A 6,062-nucleotide genomic window follows, 5' to 3' on the forward strand; every position below is an offset into this window, starting at 1 on the left:
GCGCCGGCTCCGCCCCGGGCCCCTGTCACGTGACCCGGAAGCCTCCTGCTTCCCCTCGCGCTGCCTGCCGGCGCTTGGCCTTCCGCGCCCTTGGGGAGCGGGGCCGCGCCCCGGAACTTGGGGAGCCGAGAGGACGCAGCTCCGGGGCACGAGGTGCCTGGTGGGGGCGAGCCCTGCTGGGTCGCTTAGTACAGATTTCCTGGGCGTCTGTCGGGGGGACATAGGTCAAGGCGAGATCGTGGCTCCCAGTCTGGCCGGGGACTGGACGCGGGCAGCAATCGGGAAGTTAAAGCGACTTGCAGGCGCAGGGAGCGGGAGGAGGCTGTGCTTCTAACATCGAGGATCCCTTACGGAGCCTCGTTGATCCATGGAGACAGAAGACTCTCTGGAAGAAACGGGCAGCAGGGTGTTCCTGGCAGAAGGAGGGGCGAGAGAAAAGACTCGCGGGGCGGGCTCTGCCCCTCGAGATGGGGATGAGTCTGCGAGCTCAGGGAGGGCGGGGGCTGCCCGAGGATGAGGGGAGGCGCTGGGAACGTTTGAAGGGGAGATCGTGATTTGTGCATTTTATTTTATTTTATTTTTGAGTTAGAGTCTCACTCTGTCACTCAGGCTGGAGTGCACTGGCACGCTCACGGCCACTGCAGCCTTGACCTGCTAGACTCAGGTGGTCCTTCCGCCACAACCTTCCAAGTAGCTGGCACTACAGGCACCGTGCCACCATCTGGCTAATTTTTTGATTTATTGTAGAGATGAGGTCTCACCGAGTTGCCTGGGTGGGTCTCGAACCCTTGGGCTCAGGCAATCCACTCGCCTCGGCCTCCCAAAGTGCTGGGATTACAGGCTGAGCTACTGAGCCCGGCCTTTATTTATTTTTTTGGTAGAGATGAGGTCTCACTGAGTTGCCTGGGCTGGTCTTGAACCCGTGGGCTCAGGCAGTTCTCTCACCTTGGCCTCCCAAAGTGCTGGGATTATAGGCTTGAGCCACTGAAGGCAGCCGGTTGTGTTCATTTTTAATAACCCCAGTCTTGCCCGGGGTCAGACACCCACGTGGGGAAAGTGGGAGGGGCTTTCTGGCCCCTAGATCTCAGAAGTACCAAGGTTTTGTCCCTCTGTGAAGGGCCCAGGGCATCCCTGGGCTCCTATAGGGCCCGCCCGTGCAGTGGCCCTCTCTCTGGTCCTGTCAGTAGTGCAGACATATTTGTCCCTGAGCCCCTTGTCCTCCAACCTCAAAAAAGTTTTTATGAGCTGGGCACAGTGGCTCAAGCCTGTAATCCCAGCACTTTGGGACGCCAAGGCGAGAGGATTGCCTGATCTCAGGGGTTCGAGACCAGCCTGGGCAACTTGGCGAGACCTCATCTCTACAATAAATCAAAAATTAGCCAGGCGTGGTAGCGCACGCCTGTAGTTCCAGCTACTCGGAAGGCTGAGGCGGAAGGATTGCCAGAGCCCAGCAGGTCGAGGCTGCAGTGGCTGGGAGCGGCCACTGTACTCCAGTCTGGGTGACAAAGTGAGACACCAACTCAAAAAAAAATAGCCTCGGTGTCACAGTCTCTGTTTTTCTGCAAAAATCCCAGGTCTCTACAATAAATAAAAAATTAGCCAGACATGGTAGCACACACCTGTGGTTCTGGCCACTTGGAAGGCTGAAGTGGAAGGATTGCCAGAGCCCAGTGGGTCGACACTGAGGTGGCCGTGAGTGTGGCCCTCCAGCCTGGGTGACAGAGTGAGACTCCAACTAAAAAATAAATAATTACCCAGGTGTGATGGTGCCTGCCTGTAGTTCTGGCTACTTGGAAGACTGAGGTGGAAGGATCGTCTGAGTCCAGCAGGTCGAGGCTGCAGTGGCTGTGATCATGCCACTGCACTCCAGCCTGGCTGACAAAGTGAGGCTTCCACTCAAAAAAATAATGTTTTTTATGGCTACATAATACTTGTACCTATTTAGTGGTGCATGTGATATTTTGATACATGCGTACACTTTTTTTCCTCTTCTTCTCCATCAGCAACATTTGTTCCTTCCCTCGAGGCCTGGGGAAGGAGATGGTCCTTCCCTTTCCCCTCGCAGAGCAATCAGTGTAAATAGTATGGCCTCTTCCAAGGCATTTAGCTGGTAACCTGGGAGTCATCCGTTGACACTACCCTCTCCCTCACCTCAGGACAATCCTTCAGCAGATCCTGGTCTTCTGCCTCCCAAATACATGGCAACTTTGTCCTCCCCTTCGTCCACACAGCCGGTGGCTTGGGCCACCTCCGTCCTGTCCCCTCCAGTCCACTCTCCATACAGTAGCAAATTGACCTTCCTGAAACGTCTATCGTGTCATGCCTGGCCCTTGTTTACACCCTCCAGTGGTTGCCATAAAATCCAAATTCTACTCCCAACCTGCAGAAGCTGACCCCACCCATCTTCACCCGTTTCTGCCTCTTTTTTTTTTTTTTTTTTAAGAGTTGGAGTCTCACTCTGTCACCCAGACTGGAGTGCAGTGGCCGCTCCCGGCCACCGCAGCCTCGATCTGCTGGGCTCTGGCGATCCTTCCGCCTCAGCCTTCCAAGTAGCTGGAACTACAGGCGCGTGCTACCACGCCCAGCTCATTTTAATTTATTGTAGAGATGAGGTCTCGCCAAGTTGCCCAGGCGGGTCTCGAACCCACAGGCTCAGGCAATTCACTCATCTCAGCCTCCCAAAGGCGCGGGATTACAGGCTGAGCCACCGAGCCGCCTGTCTCCGCCTCTTGGTTACGTGCACAGCCCTGATGGCCCAGAGCACCTCTTCTTCCTCCTGGGTCCTTTGCACGTGTTGTTACCACCACTTAGCATGGTCTTACCCCTTCTCACATGGTGACTTTTCTCTTCCTCCAGGATCAGCTCGGTCTCCTCTGCACCCATGCCTAGTCTCTGACCAGGCCCCGTTTTGGCCACGGCATTTAGCACAACTCATATGATGCACACATGTATTTATTTATATAACATCTGTCTTCCCCACTAGTGTGTCAGCCTCATGGGGGCAGGAGCCCTTTCTGTTTCATTTGCGGCTGTATGAATCTCACACAGGGTCCGGCCCTTAGCATATGATCAATAAATAGGTGTTAAAAGCTGGGTTGTGGTGGCTCACACCTGTAATCCCAAAACTTTAGGAGGCTGAGGTGGGAGGATCGCTTGAAGCCAGGAGTTGGAGACCAGCCTGGGCAACATAGTGAGACCCTACCGCTACAAAAAAAAAAAATTAGCCAGGTGTGGTGACATGCACCTGTAGTCCTGGCTTCTTGGGAGGCTGAGGTGGAAGGGTCCCTTGAGCCCAAGAGTTCGAGGCTGCAGTGAGTCATGATTCACAACTGCACTCCAGACTGGGTGACAGAGTGAGACCCTGTCTCTGAAATAAAAATGTGTGAACGAAAGAAAGCTAGGCTGCCTCTAAGTCACTGTGAGCACAGTGCTGTCATGAGAGAAACAAGTCCAGCCCCCTGCCCAGAGTCTCATATTTCCTTGTGTGACAGCTCTCTCTGTCAGAAAAACAGCATCAGCTGTTGGCTTTCCTGCCCTTTGCTCTCCTCTGATTTCCAAAGTGCTGGGATTATAGGCGTGAGCCACTGTGCCCGGCCTTCTGCAATCTTTAAAATAAAATAAGCTGGGCTCGGTGACTCAGCCTGTAATCCCACGTCTTTGGGAGGCTGAGGTGAGTGAATTGCCTGAGCCCGCGGGTTCGAGACCCGCCTGGGCAACTTGGCGAGACCTCATCTCTACAATAAATCAAAATGAGCTGGGCGTGGTAGCGCGCGCCTGTAGTTCCAGCTACTCGGAAGGCTGGGGCGGGAGGATCGCCGGAGCCCAGCAGGTCGAGGCTGTGGTGACTGGGAGCGGCCACTGCACTCCAGTCTGGACACAGTGAGACTCCAACTCAAAAAAATAAAATAAAATAATTATGTTGGGGCCAGGGTCGGTGGCTCAGCCTATAATCCCAGCACTTTGGGAGGCCGAGGCGAGAGGATTTCCTGAGCCCACAGGTTTGAGACCCACCCGAGCAACTTGGTGAGACCTCGTCTCTATGATTAATCAAAAATTAGCCGGGCGTGGTAATGCGCCTGTAGTTCCGGCTACTTGGAAGGCTGAGGGCGAAGGATCGCTGGAGCCCAACAGGTCGAGGCTGCGGTGGCCGGGAGTGTGCCACTGCCCTCCAGCCTGGGTGACAGAGTGAGACTCCGACTCAAAAAACTAAAATAATCATGTCGGAAATCTCTCCCTTCCACCACCACTCCTCACCCAACTCGTTAGGTGTGAAGTTGCAGGAAGGCCAGAGCTCGAGACCTCGGTGCTCAGTAACTCGTTCATTCAAAGTATGATGAGGGCAAGGACAGCCAAGTGAGGAGTCCCTGCTCCCCAGGGCTTCCACCCTGGTAGATAGAGGCAATGGCGTAACCAGGTCTGTCACACGGTGTGCTAGGAGGAGGTGGGTCTTATGGGAAGTGGAGGCCCAGAGAGGGAGCAGAGTGTTTGGGGGAAGAAGGTCTTCCATTCTGAACAGCATGACCAGGTTGGCCTCTCGGAAAAAATTGCATTCCAGCCAAAACATGACAAAGGTGAGGGTTACTGGGGAAGAGCATTCCAAGTAGAGGGACTGGCCAATGCTAAGACTCTGAGCACAAGTTGGCCTGGGCGGTTTGAGGAACTGTACCCTCTGTAGAGTCAGGGCTCTTGAGCTGGGGAGGGGCCACAGTCTAGCGGGGGGTGGCTGACATGGTCAAAGGACCACCAAAGTGAATACGAAATGATACCTTTGAGAAGGATCAGGAATGATGGTGACATGGGTTATGGGAGCATGTCATCAGGTAGACCCGGTCAGGGGCATGAGGGAGGGCTTCCTGGAGGAAGGAACAGTGTGAGGGAGGTGAGGTGTGGCGTACAAGCTGACCAGAAAAGTGCATTCGCTGAGGAGCCACTGGTGAGGACGGTTTGCAGGCTCCGCTGTCTCACCACGGGATGTCCCACACAGCTCTTCCCAGACAGGAGCACGGGCAGATGAGCACATGAATACCTGGTGGGCGTTTTGCCAGACTAGGATGACTAAAAGGCAGAAGGGAAGAGGGGTTAAGGGCTTGGGAGTTCACTCCGGCTTGCTCTAGCCTGTGTACACGCAGAGAACGGTATTCGTGTGGTTACTCTGGGGTAACCAAGCGGACAGGGTGGCTCTGAGCTGATGGGACTCCAGGCTGGCAGGTCACCGTCTGGCCTGCTCGTCATGAGTTTGGGGCGCTCTGGGTGCTCCCAGCCAGCCCTCCCCACCCCCTGACACCCTGCTAAGCTCTGCCCGTGACTTTCTTGTTCTCTGGCATTTCTCCCAGCAATCTGAACGATGTTTGGCATCAGTAGTGGTTTAATAAGTTCCTACTGAATGATTGAAGAGTTCAGGACTCAGAGAGGTGACAGGACTTGAACCAGGACTGTCTGCTGAAGTCGAGGATGGGCTCTAGGGCTCTGAATCCTGGCTCCATCATGTCACCAGTTGCAAGACTCAGTTTCCTACTCTGTAAATGGGGCTGTCATGAGGGGTATCTTCATTAATGTTGGTGAAGCGCCTAGGATCTACCGTTGGTATTGCTGTAGCTATGACATCTGTGTCCTGCCCCCTCCGTCTGTGGGGTGTATCCTCACAGTATCCCACGGTCACCAATGGAGACCAAACAAACATCCACTTGGACGAAGCCAAGGCAAATCCAGAAGAAAAGTCTCCCCAAAGAAATATTATGAGCCAGGCGCAGTGGCTCATGCCTGTCATCCCAACACTTTGGGAGGCTGAGGCAGGAGGATTGCTGGAGGCCAGGGATTCAAGACTAGACTGGACAATGCAGCAAGACTCCATCTCTGCCAAAAAAAACAATTTAAGAAATTAGTTGGAAGCCGGGCTCGGTGGCTCAGCCTGTAATCCTGCGCCTTTGGGAGGCTGAGGTGAGTGGATTGCCTGAGCCCGCGGGTTCGAGACCCGCCTGGGCAGCGAGACCTCATCTCTACAATAAATCAAAAAATCAGCCGGGCGTGGTAGCGCATGCCTGTAATTCCGGCTACTCGGAAGG

Source organism: Carlito syrichta, unplaced genomic scaffold (genome assembly GCF_000164805.1).
Source record: "Carlito syrichta isolate Samal-C Ts95f unplaced genomic scaffold, Tarsius_syrichta-2.0.1 Scaffold131023, whole genome shotgun sequence".
Classification (NCBI taxonomy): Eukaryota; Metazoa; Chordata; class Mammalia; order Primates; family Tarsiidae; genus Carlito; species Carlito syrichta.